Below are 12852 nucleotides of genomic sequence, written 5' to 3' on the forward strand. Positions count from 1 at the left end.
TCAGCCAGATATTTTGCTCCTTCCAATGGATACTTTAAAAAAAAAAGTTTTGTATTGATTTCAGAGAGAAAGGGAGAAGGAGAGAGAGATAAAAACACCGTTGATAAGAGAGAGTCATTGATTGGCTGCCTCCTGCACACCCCCACTCCAGGGATCAAGCCTGTAACCCGGACATGTGCCCTGACTAGGAATCAAACCATGACCTCCTGGTTCATAGGTCAATACTCAACCACTGAGCCACCCCCATCAGGACAAGCTGTACTTCTTTTTTTTTTAATATGTTTTTATTGATTTCAGAGAGGAAGGAAGAATCATTGATCGGCTGCCTCCTGCACACCCCCTACTGGGGATTGAGCCCAAAACCCAAGCATGCGCCCTTGACTGGGAATCGAACCCGGGACCCTTCAGTCCGCAGGCCGGCACTCTAACCACTGAACAAAACCAGCCAGGGCCAACCTGTACTTCTTATACCAATTAAACAAAGCATGATGGCTTCCCTGCACAACTTCCCCAAAGCGAAGTCACTCGCCCTGTTCAATACCTCATGCTAATGCCTGGTTACCATTCAACTTGGCTTTGGCACCTTCTCCTCTAGGGAGGTCTCTCTGATCCGCTCCAGTCAAGTGCCCTTGCTCAGGGCTCTCACAGCTTCGTATCCAAGTACCCCGCACGTGCTGGGCGCTCCACAAATCAGTGGGCATTATACTGGACGAGCCACATCTCATTAACTAAACTCCATCAGATGACATCTTGAAGTCCTCTTCAGTACTAGGTTTTTGCACCAGTATTTTTTTTTTTTTTTGTAACAGTCTTATTGAAATACTAGGGGCTTGGTGCACGAAATCAGGGCGGGTCCCTCAGCCGGGTCTGTGCCCTCTCGCAGTCCAGAAGCCCTCAGGGGATGTCTGACTAGAGAGCAGGCCTAAGCCAGCAGTCAGACATCCTTAGCACTGCTGCAGAGGCGGGAAATGCTCACCAGCCATGAGCCCAGCTTCCAGCTGAGTGGGGTGCTCCCCTTGTGGGAGCACACTGACCACCAGGGGGCAGCTCCTGGGCTGAGCGTCTGCCCCCTGGTGGTTAGTGCATGTCATAGCGACCGGTCGTTCTGCCATTTGGTCGATTTGCACATTAGGCTTTTTTTACATAGGATTATATAGGATAACTCACATAGCATATAAGTCACCCTTTTGAAGTGTAGAATTTAATGACTTTTAGTACATTCACAGAGTCAGGTAACCATACCACAATCAACTTTATAAATTTCATCACCCCAAAAAGAAACCCTGTACCTTTTAGTGATCACCCCCCAGTTCCTTAGAATCTCCCCAAACCTTGGCACCCTTAATTTCCTTCTGTCTCTATGGATTTGCCTATTCTGGACTTTTCATATAAATGGAATCATACAGTATGTGATCATTTGTGTCTGTTTTATCAAGTGGCATAATATTTTCAAGGTCTATCCATGTTGTAACATGTATCAGGACTTCATTTCATTTTATTGCCAAATAATATTTCATTGTATGACTATGCCACATTTTATTTATGCACATTTATCAGTTGATGGGCATGTGGTAAATCTATTGGCTATAATATGTTTAAACATTTATGCATACATCACAGATACAGATTGTATTTTATAGTGTTTTTGTTTGTTTGTTTTAAAAAAATAAAATAAAACACCATCTAAATCTCTCATCATACCCAAGCCAATATACACTCATAATCTTTCAAAAGTTCAGCCTTGCCCAGCTGGTGTACTCAGTGGTTGATTGTCAACCTATAAACCAGGAGGTCACGGTTCAATTCCCAGTCGGGGCACATGCCTGGGTTACAGGCTCAATCCCCAGTGTGGGGCGTGCAAGAGGCAGCTGATCAATGATTCTCTCTCATCACTGATGTTTCTGTCTCTCTCTCCCTCTCCCATCCTCTCTGAAATCAATAAGATATTATATATATATATATCTCAGCCTTCACCAGGTCATTACCCTCTTCAAAGACCCTCCATGTCCCTGAGGTGAAGAACAGCCTGGGTGTGGCTCCCAGGAGCCCTCCTGCCCCACCCCCTCTGCGTCTGTCTTCTCCAGCCACAGCCCCAGGAGCAGCTGTTGGTCCATGCCTCACACCTGCTGACCTGTCTCCCTGGCGCCAGGAATGCTTCCCTCCTGTTGGTATCTGAGTATGACTCACCTTCCAGAGTCCAGGTCAAGGTCAGCCTCCTCTACCATAGCCACCTCATCACCAACAATGGTCTCCCCCTCCTCTGAGCGCCCACGGCATCCCATACGTTGTTTTTTTGTTTTTTTGTTTTTTTTTAATTAAATCTTTATTGTTCAGATTATTACATTTGTTCCTCTTTTTTTCCCCCCCCCATAACTCCCCTCCTCCCAGTTCCCGCCCCACCCTCCGCCCTCACTCCCCACCCACTGTCCTCATCCATAGGTGCACGATTTTTGTCCAGTCTCTTCCCACATCTCCCACACCCCTTTCCCCCCCAAGAATAGTCAGTCCATTCCCTTTCTATGTCCCTGATTCTATTATAATCAACAGTTCATTCTGTTCATCAGATTATTTATTCACTTGATTCTTAGATTCACTTGTTGATAGATGCATATTTGTTGTTCATAGTTTGTATCTTTACCTTTTTCTTCTTCTTCCTCTTCTTAAAGGATACCTTTCAGCATTTCATATAATACTGGTTTGGTGGTGATGAACTCCTTTAGCTTTTCCTTATCTGTGAAGCTCTTTATCTGACCTTCCGTTCTGAATGATAGCTTTGCTGGATAAAGTAATCTTGGTTGTAGGTTCTTGGTATTCATCACTTTGAATATTTCTTGCCACTCCCTTCTGGCCTGCAAAGTTTCTGTTGAGAAATCAGCTGACAGTCGTATGGGTATTCCCTTGTAGGTAACTGAGTTTCTTTCTCTTGCTGTTTTTAAGATTCTCTCTTTATCTTTTGCTCTTGGCATTTTAATTATGATGTGTCTTGGTGTGGTCCTCTTTGGATTCCTTTTGTTTGGGGTTCTCCGCGCTTCTTGGACCTGTAAGTCCATTTCTTTCACCAGGTGGGGGAAGTTTTCTGTCATTATTTCTTCAAATAGGTTTTCAATATCTTGCTCTCTCTCATCTTCTGGCACCCCTATAATTCTGATGTTGGTACGCTTGAAGCTGTCCCAGAGGCTCCTTACACTATCCTCACATTTTTGGATTCTTTTTTCATTTTGCTTTTCCGGTTGGATGTTTTTTGCTTCCTCGCATTTCAAATCATTGACTTGATTCTTGCGCTCCTCTGGTCTGCTGTCGGGCGTCTGTATAATATTCGTTATTTCAGTCCGTGTATGCTTAATTTCTAGTTGGTTCCCCAATATAAGATCGAGGGTCTTATTAGTTTTCGTGTAGATCTCATTAAGTTTATCGGCAGCTTCTAAACAGTTCTTGAGAGACCTTAAAAGTGTGGTTCTGAACTCTATATCTTCCATTGACAATTTTGTCCTGTTTCTTTGTCTCCGCATTTTGTTATGCTTCCTTGGTGCACCCCCTAGTGGTCTTTGTTCGCAGTCTTATAGTTAAATCTTGATTGTTGTAGCTAATTCCAGGGAGGGTTTGACCTCCAGGCCAAGTGGCTATGAGAATCAGCTGTGTCAGCAGTGAGAGAACTTCTGTCCTCTAGGGAGGTGCTAATCTAGCCTTTGCCTGAGGCTATCCGGCAAATGCCTCTGTGCAGGGCTTGGGCAGGGCGGGTCGCACAGGATCAACAGGGTGGGCCGGAGAGAGCAGTTATGGCGGCTCTCAGTCCTGTCCCCAGGGGCTCTGCCTCTCTGAGTCCCAGCACCCGCTGCAAAGCTCGGAGAGAAAGCTGCACTCGCTCTGACCGAAGCCAGACAGTCCCGCTTCTCCCGTTTGAGTCTGGGTCCCTAAAGACTCGCCCGGATCTGGTGCTCAGAGTCTGCGACTCCCTCCCGATTGAAAACGCCAACCGCACCCTCCGCCGCCAGCCCGCTCCGCGCACTCCGCACCTCAGAATTTGACTTCAGCACTGCGCCTCCTCCGAGTGTCCGTATGCGTTTCTCTTTCCTCCTAGTTGTAGGACTTCCACTCAGCCAGCGTTCCTGTGGTTCTGGGTGATGTCCCTTCCGTTTTTTGGTTTCACTTTTGCAGTAGTTGTTCAAAGCAGCAAACTCCGGCGTTAACCTATGCCGCCATCTTGGTTCTCTCCCCATCCTATACGTTGTTGAATGTTTTTAGGAACAAGTGATTTCCCCCCACTGGGTTATAAGTCCCTCGAAGGCAGGACTATGCAGTACCCATTGCCCTATACCTATAGCTTTTCTCAGCCCAGTGTGGTCTGAGGAAAGGTGACTTTGCTAACATGTAATTTTGATTTGTTAGCTACTTAACAGGAGCTATGTTTTATGTAGTATGCGAAAGGCTTATAAATAACAGTCCCTTTTCATTACTTCAGTGCCCCCACGTCCGCGGGGTTCTGAGATTGCCTTTGGGCCATCTGTTTGGCCAGCTGGCCTTGTAATCGGTCTTTATGAAGTGCCTGCTCTGTACAGGGACCTGGAAATACGGCGTTGAAACAGCATGCCTGTGCTCAGTAAACTTGGCCTTCTAGCAGCCACCTTCAGGACCCCCTTAGTCTCCCCAACATGTCACAGTCATGTGTGAAGACCTGGAGTTCAAATCACTGGACAGTGGTTCTCCACCTTCTGGCCCTTTAAATACAGTTCCTCATGTTGTGACCCAACCATAAAATTATTTTCGTGGCTACTTCATAACTGTAATGTTGCTACTGTTATGAAACATAATGTAAATATCTGATATGCAGGATGGTCTTAGGCGGCCCCTGTGAAAGGGTCGTTCAACCGCCAAAGGGGTCGCGACCCACAGGTTGAGAACCGCTGTGCTAGAAGGACATGTGGACATGGTGACAGTTTGGATCAAAATTGAGGAGAGACCCGGCCACCATGGCTCAATGGCTGAGTATCGACCAATGAACCAGGAGGTCACAGTTCAATTCTGGTCAAGGGCACGTGCCGGGGTTGCAGGCTTGATTCCCAGTGTGGGGCGTGCAGGAGGCAACCAATCAATGATTCTCTCTCATCATTGATGTTTCTACCCCTCTCTCCCTGTCCCTTCCTCTCTGAAATCAATTAAACAAATGTTTTTATTGAGAAAAAAAATTGAGGAGGGGCCCCTGGAACTCGGGGTCCATGAAACCCAGCAGCTGCGCTCTGAGGCAGGGAAGAAAGGTGGCGCTCTCTTTCTCCATTGTGGCATCTTGCTCGCTATGTTGAATAGTGTACGGCCCTCTGTGACCCTCTACGCTACACTGAGTGTTTGCTCTGCTGCTAAGTCTGCCCCTTCCCTTCCTTTACCTTTCCCTCGTTTCCAAGCATATATGGAGCACCTCCTGTGTCCCAGGCATGGTGGACAGCACTGGCTCCCTGACTTAAGAGCACATGTTACATATTTTTACAAAATATAAAATATGGGTGTGTGTGTGTGTGTATATACATACATAGATATACATTCATATATATGACATTTAAAAATTACATATCTATAGCCCTAACTGATTTGGCTCAGAGGATAGGGCATCAGGCCTTGGACTGAAAGGTCCCAGGTTCGATTCTGTTCAAGGGCATGTACCTTGGTTGCGAGCTCGATCCCCAGTAGGGGGTGTGAGGAGGCAGCTGATCGCTGTTTCTAACTCTCTAACCCTCTCCCTTTCTCTCTGTAAAAAATCAATAAGAATATATATTTTTTATATATTTTTTTCTTGATTTCAGAGAGGAAGGGAGAGGGAGAGATAGAAACATCAATGATGAGAGAGAATCATTGACTGGCTGCCTCCTGCACACCCCCTACTGGGGATCAAGCCCACAACCTGGGCATGTGCTCTTGACCAGAATCGAACCCCGGACCCTTCAGTCCACAGGCTGAGGCTCTATCCACTTAGCCAAACCCCCGAGGGCAAAAATATATTTTTTTAAAGTTACATATGTACATTTTTACAAACAGAGTAGAGTCGTATTTACTAAGAGGGTTGGGTTCAAAAGTACGTACATCAGGTGAAAACCAAACAAAAGTGAAATTAGCCTCGGGAAGTGCCTGCAGTCTGAGGCGTCCGAGAGCCACAGGGGGGAGGCCCGCCTGAGGGGCTGCTTCCCAGGCCGCCTCGTTCCCACCGTTCCCACCGGGGCTTCTGAAGAGCGCCCCCAGGTAAGCCTGCCCTCCATGAGGCTTTGCTGTGCATGAGCGCGTTCCTGTGTCTGTCCTTTTCCTATGGAAACAAAAGCATACAGATGTGAGCAGCAGGCTCTACACTTCACGGTCTCTATCGTCCTCTCCTGTTCCGGCTGCCCCCATGTTACCTGCTCTCCCTCCTCCACTCCGGCCACGGTCCCCGCAGTGTGGGCTTGGAACGATCCATCCCTATGTCATAGTTCTCAGCTGCCACCTTGTGGCTGTTACGTATATGTGGGGGTTTCTGCAATCATTTTTAAAATGTTTCAATGACAACCAACATACATTATAATATTAGTTTCAGGTGTACACACCGGTGGTTAGAGCTTACATAACTTACTAAGGGATCACCCCGAAAAATCCCCACCCATCTGACACCGTAGTTATTAGGATAATGTTATTTCCCCGTGCTGTACTGCACGTCCCCGTGATGATTCTATTACTACCGATTTGTACTTCTTATCCCTTCACCTTTCTCACCCACCCCAGCCATCCTCCCATCTGGCAACTGTCAAAATGTTCTCTGTACCTATGAGTATGTTTCTGTTCTGCTTGTTCATTTATTTTGTTTCTTAGACTCAATTGTTGATAGATATGTGTTTATTGCCATTTTATTGTTCATATTTTGGAGTGTTTTTTTTTCTTCTCCTACTTAAAGAGGTCCCTTTAACATTTTATATAATACTAGGGGTCCAGTGCACAAATTCGTGCACCTTGAAAGGAACTGTGGGCCTCGAGGCTACAGCGGGCACAGGGGTGGGTCTCAGCCCATTCTCTGTGCCCCTGCCCAGGCCCTCCCACCATGGGCCCAGGTCCCCTGTCTGCCGGCAGCCTTGCTCCTGCTGCTGCTGCTCCCACACACTGCTGGCGCAGACCCTGATTGCACCCGTTGATGGAACAGAGCGATTGGGGACAGCGCTAGCAGCGGGTGCAAGCAATGGCTACTGCCCCGACCGCCCCTCAGGAGCAGGGACAGGTGGAGAAGCCCTCAGGGGTGATTGGGGCCAGCAGCTGCTGCTCACACCCACTGATGGCACCAAGCGATCAGGACCGGTGCTGGGCGCCAGCAGCGGGTGCAAGCGGCAGCTCTGGCACTGGCTGCGGGCACAAGTGGGGCCAACGTGGGCAGCAGGTGCAAGCGCCCAGTGGGACCGTGGCACGCAGGTGCAAAGAATTTTCAGTAACCACCAGAAGCTCACCCCAATGACAGTGACTGGTGCCCCGCCTTGGTTGGGCGCCCCTGCTCACCAGTTCCACCATCCTGCCGCAGGCAATGCCCGCCATGTCCCACGCTCTGCCGCCTACTGCTAACGCCTGCCATGTTTAGTGCGTGCCCCCTGGTGGTCAGCACACGTCATAGCGACCGGTTGTTTGGTTGTTCCACCATTGGGTCTATTTGGATATTAGGGTTTTATGTATATAGACTAGTTTGGTGGTGATGAACTCCTTTAGCTTTTTCTTGGCTGGGAAGCTCTTTATCTGTTCTTTGATTCTAAGTGATAACTTTGCATGTCACAGGTATGTGTTTTAACCAGCCTTTTTAATGTGATGCTTGCCTCCCTGGCTTTGTAATCTGATGCCATGCCTCAGACCTTCTGCATTTCCATCAATACCACTCACTCGCCTGGCATTTAGGAACAACGTGCTACTTTTGTGACAGGTAAAGAGTGGAAAGATGTGCTTCCTTCCCGCGGAGCTGCCAGTGTCCCTGTGGGAGACACATGAGAATGAACTACAATAGTCGACATCCTTCAGGACAATCTGTCCCCAGAGCTTAAAGTCCTGGCAGGGTTGCACAGCACTTCAGAATTAGACGTAATTATCGTTTTCTCCCAATTGCCATGTAATTTTTATTTAAAAGCCCCAGTATTCCATGAGCAAGAACAAATTCCTCTCATAAGCCGTTAGTGAGCACCTTTTAACCACTGTCCTGCCAGCCTCGCAAGGGGGGCTGTGGGACCCTGTAACGCAGCCTTCTTACCCAGGGGCCTGGGAGGGAGCGCCCCACTCTCTCTGAAGGGGTCAGTGATGTCTTCACAGAAGAGTCCAGGCTGGAGCTCCAACCAGAGGCCCAGAGACTGAGGCTGGGAGGAAGTTAGAATCCCAGGACCCGGGAGAGCCCCGCTGTTTGGGGGGCGAAGCGGGCACTCTGCTCCCCAGCCCACAGCACTCCAGGATCTCACTTTTAACAGACTCACTCAAACTTCCTTAGGATAACTTATTTTCCCCCAAAACAATAGCTTACACGGAACCACAGGGGTTCCTGAGATAGAGTTTGACCAAATACTGCATTCCCGGATGTCTGGTCTCTCTTTCCTTAGTAGAATTTTCTCATTTCAAGATTCTTACTCTAAAGCAGCCCTCTTCTCACAGCCCACCCAGCCCTTGGAGCTGGCCTGGAAACTGGCAGCGACGGATCTCTCCAAGAAATCGCTGAAAAATACACTTCGGTCCCTAGGAGGGGAGAAAAAGGGGAGGAGAGGTGGTCCTGCTTTCTCTTCTCCTGGAATTTTGCATGTGTTGCCTATACAGTAACAGGAAAGATAACAGGCTGTTTAAGTACTTCCTGTATTAACTCGCACAGTCCTCATAATCCATAGAGAGGCAACAAAATTTGTCCAAAACCACACAAGCATCAACCTACGGGATCATCAAAATCAGGTCATTTAACCAAAGAAATCAGGCTTACTTGTTTGGAATGCTTTCATACCCCAGCGAAGATCTACTTACCCCTCTTCTGTATCTACTGCAGCCCTTGTAGTTTCTCAGTAGCATTAGCCTCTATTCCCGGAAAATATCGTCCTTGCACACTTATTCCGATCCCATGTCTACAGAATGCCCTGGGAACAGAATGTCCTGTCCTGTCCGTGGCTTGGTCAGCTAAGAGTCGTGGAAGGCGTTAGGGCATACTCTTCACCTGTCTTTCCTTCGTTATCATGAGGGAAGGACCAGCCGGTTTTCCATTTTTACTGAGATTTGGCAACCCTCCTCCCACTCCCCACCCCAGGTGCTTCAAAGAACCACTTGCAATACACTCAACATAACTTTCACGAATATTAAAAAGCAGCTTCAACCCTAGCCGGTTTGGCTCAGTGAATAGAGCATCGGCCTGTGGACTGAAGGGTCCTGGGTTCAATTCCAGTCAAGGGCACATACCTTGGTTGCAGGCTCAATCCCCGACCCTGGTCAGGTGCGTGTGGGAGGCAACCAACCAACGTGTCTCTCTCACATCGATCTTTCCTTCTCCTTTCCACTCTCTCTAAAAATCAATGGAAAAATATCCTCAGGTGAGGATCAACAACAACAGTAGCTTTAAAAGCTACTTTCGTCCTGACCGGTTTGACTCAGTGGATAGAGCATCAGCCTGTGGACTGAAGGGTCCCAGGTTCAATTCCAGTTAAGGGCATGTACCTTGGTTTCAGGCACATCCCCAGTAGGGAATGTGCAGGAGGCAGCTGATCAGTGTTTCTCTCTCACTGATGTTTCTAACTATCCCTCTCCCTTCCTCTCTGCAAAAAAATCAATAAAATATATATATTTTTTAAAAGCTACTTTCAAGCTTTTCTGTTCTGGACAAAAGACAAGTTTCTACATAGGTAAGCTGTTGTCTACATTGAAAACTGACATAAAAATCTCAAAACAATGTTAACCCTTTAAGTGCCAACCAATATCCTAGGAACTATGCTAAAATTGCCAAGGCATTTTTGCTGATTTTACAGCAGTTTAGGGAAAAAAAATTATGAATCGCAAGTAAATGAAGTTCCATATTCAGTATCTTCCACAAAATCGTCATCTTCACAGCAAGAATTGACATATTTAGCAATATCATCATCACTAATAAAAGCAGACTTGGAACTGGACACTGCAGGAGGAGCATGATAGCGCTCCCGGCACTTTTGGCAAAAGACAGGAGGAGCGCGATCGCACTCCCCGGCACTCTAGGGGCTAAGCAGAAGTTGTCATTTTTATTGGGTGCTTCCATTTGTATCCTATATAATAAAAGCGTAATATGCAAATCAACCAAATGGGAGAATGACTGGTCCGGGGGTGGGGGCGGGGGGGGGGCGGGGAGCAGGGGACGCCAGGCCAGCCAAGGCACGTCAGCGGGCAGAGGGAGGGGATGGCAATGGGGGGGGGGGCAGCGGTGACCAATGGCAGCAGAAAGATAATCAGGGGGGCAGGGCCAGCCGCTCGCCAGCCAGCACCAGCCCCAGATCAACCTGCTGGTCACCTCCTGCAGAGGGAGGCCAGACTGCGGCTTAGGCCCACTCCCTCGCGGGACATTACAAGGGCTCCCAGACTGCGAGAGGGTGCAGGCTGGCTGAGGGACCCTCCCGAGTGCACCAATTTTCGTGCACCAGGCCTCTAGTGTAGTATAAAAGCAGCAAACAATCTGTGGTACCAGAAGTTAGTGGTGGTGGTGACTTATGACTAGCAGTAGGAACTAGGGGACCTATGGGGATCCTAGTAGTGTTTCTTTCCGGATCCGAGCTGATTACAAAGGCTATTGCTGTTGTTCACGTGGTGCGCTGCCGGTATCATATACCATTATCTTGCCCATTTAGATAATTATGAAATTCCCTCCCTCACCCCTCAAGCATTTGCTTCTCCTCCATAACCTCTGTAGTATAGTTCTAATTCTTCTAAGTCTCCTCTATGTTTGTTCCCCTGCTCTGCTCATCCTAAATTCTGCAACAGTATCCCCTTCACCATTACACTCTTTTAAGAATCCCTATGACATAGGAAATCGTATGGAATAGTTTAATGCAAGTTTTCCAGTCAAGTACATAATGGAACACACATTTACTTCATTTCAGGGAAGGGTTATAGCATCTGTCCTCTCTCTTGGCCCCAGGAATGGACAGTTGCTATTAGTGGGGATGAGGTAACTTCCATTTTCTTTTTTTTTTTTTAAATATATTTTATTGATTTTTTACAGAGAGGAAGGGAAAGGGATAGAGAGTTAGAAACATCGATCAGCTGCCTCCTGCACACCCCTAACTGGGGATGTGCCCGCAACCAAGTACATGCCCTTGACTGGAATCGAACCCGGGACCCTTCAGTCCGCAGGCCGATGCTCTATCCACTGAGCCAAACCGGTTAGGGCTTTTCTCTCTTTTTTTAGTATATTTTTATTAGAGGCCTGATGCACAAAATTCGTGCATGGGGGAAAGGGGTGTCCCTCAGCCCGACCTGCGCCCTCTCACAATCTGGACCCCTCACTCCCAACTGCCCACCTCCTCACTAACCATCCGCCTGCTCACTCCTTAGCGCTGCCGCAGAGGCGGGAGAGGCTCCTGCCACCGCTGCTGCGCTCACCAGCCCTGAGCCCGACTTCTGGCTGAGCGGCACACCCGCTGTGGAAGCGCACTGACCACCAGAGGGCAGCTTCTGTGTTGAGCGCCTGCCCCTTGGTAGTCAGTGCGCGTCATAGCGACCAGGTCATTCTGGTTGTTCTGCCTTAACAGTTGCTGGCTTTTATAGATGATAGATAGATAGATAGATAGATAGATAGATAGATAGATAGATAGATAGATAGATAGATAGATTTCAGAGAAGGGAGAGGAATAGAAACCTCAATGATGAGAATCATTGATTGGGTGCCTCCTACATGTCTGACCGAGCCCACAACCCAGGCATGTGCCCTTGACCGGAATCAAACCCAGGACCCCTTCAGTCTGCAGGCTGACGTTCTATCCACTGAGCCAAACCAGCCAGGGCAACATCCATTTTCTTGAGGTTCCCATGTGTTCTTTTAACCACTTAATGTAATTCATTCCTGTAATTCCTCTTTTTTCAAATTGTACTGCATGGTAAGCTACATTGCACACTAAATCATATCATGGAATGAGTATTTCATACTTTTTGAGTTGTATACTACATGCATGTACATGCTTTCTGGGTCACACCTGTTCTATAAAGGCTAAAACGTCACCACCTCCTCAAAGGGTTTATTCTTTGAGTAGCAGCCCAAAGGGTTTCTATAAAAGTTATGATTCACTAAAGATAACACTAAGCAGCCCAGCAGGTATACAACGTTGTACTTGGCAATATATTCTTACAGCCAGGATCTCTTACTTAAGGGGACTTCTCTATATAAAAGTATTTATTAACCTGTTAACTATCTTCCTGCCTGCTTGCTAATAGGGCTTGAAAAGTTTGATGCATGAATCCTATATAATAAAAGGCTAATATGCAAATCGACCGAATGGCAGAAGGACCGGTCACTGACATGCACTGACCACCAGGGGACACTCAACGCAGGAGCTGCCCCCTGGTGGCCAGTGTGCTCCCACAGGGGGAGTGCCGCTCAGTCAGAAGCCAGGCTCATGGTTGGCGAGCACAGTGGTGGTGGCGGGAGCCTCTCCCACCTCTGTGGCAGCACTAAGGATGACTGACTGACAGCTTAAGCCCGCAAAGGCTCCCAGATTACAAGAGGCGCAGGCCAGGCTGAGGGACCCCCCCACCGCACCCCCGAGTGCACCATTTTCATGCACTGGGTCTCTAGTACTTAATAAAATAGCTTTCTAAGTTGATTAACATTTGAAATGAAGATAAAATAGGTTTATAAAGTTAAATCCAACATGAAGCATTATCAGCATG

The sequence above is a fragment of the Myotis daubentonii genome, chromosome 8 (assembly GCF_963259705.1).
Source record: "Myotis daubentonii chromosome 8, mMyoDau2.1, whole genome shotgun sequence".
Classification (NCBI taxonomy): domain Eukaryota; kingdom Metazoa; phylum Chordata; class Mammalia; order Chiroptera; family Vespertilionidae; genus Myotis; species Myotis daubentonii.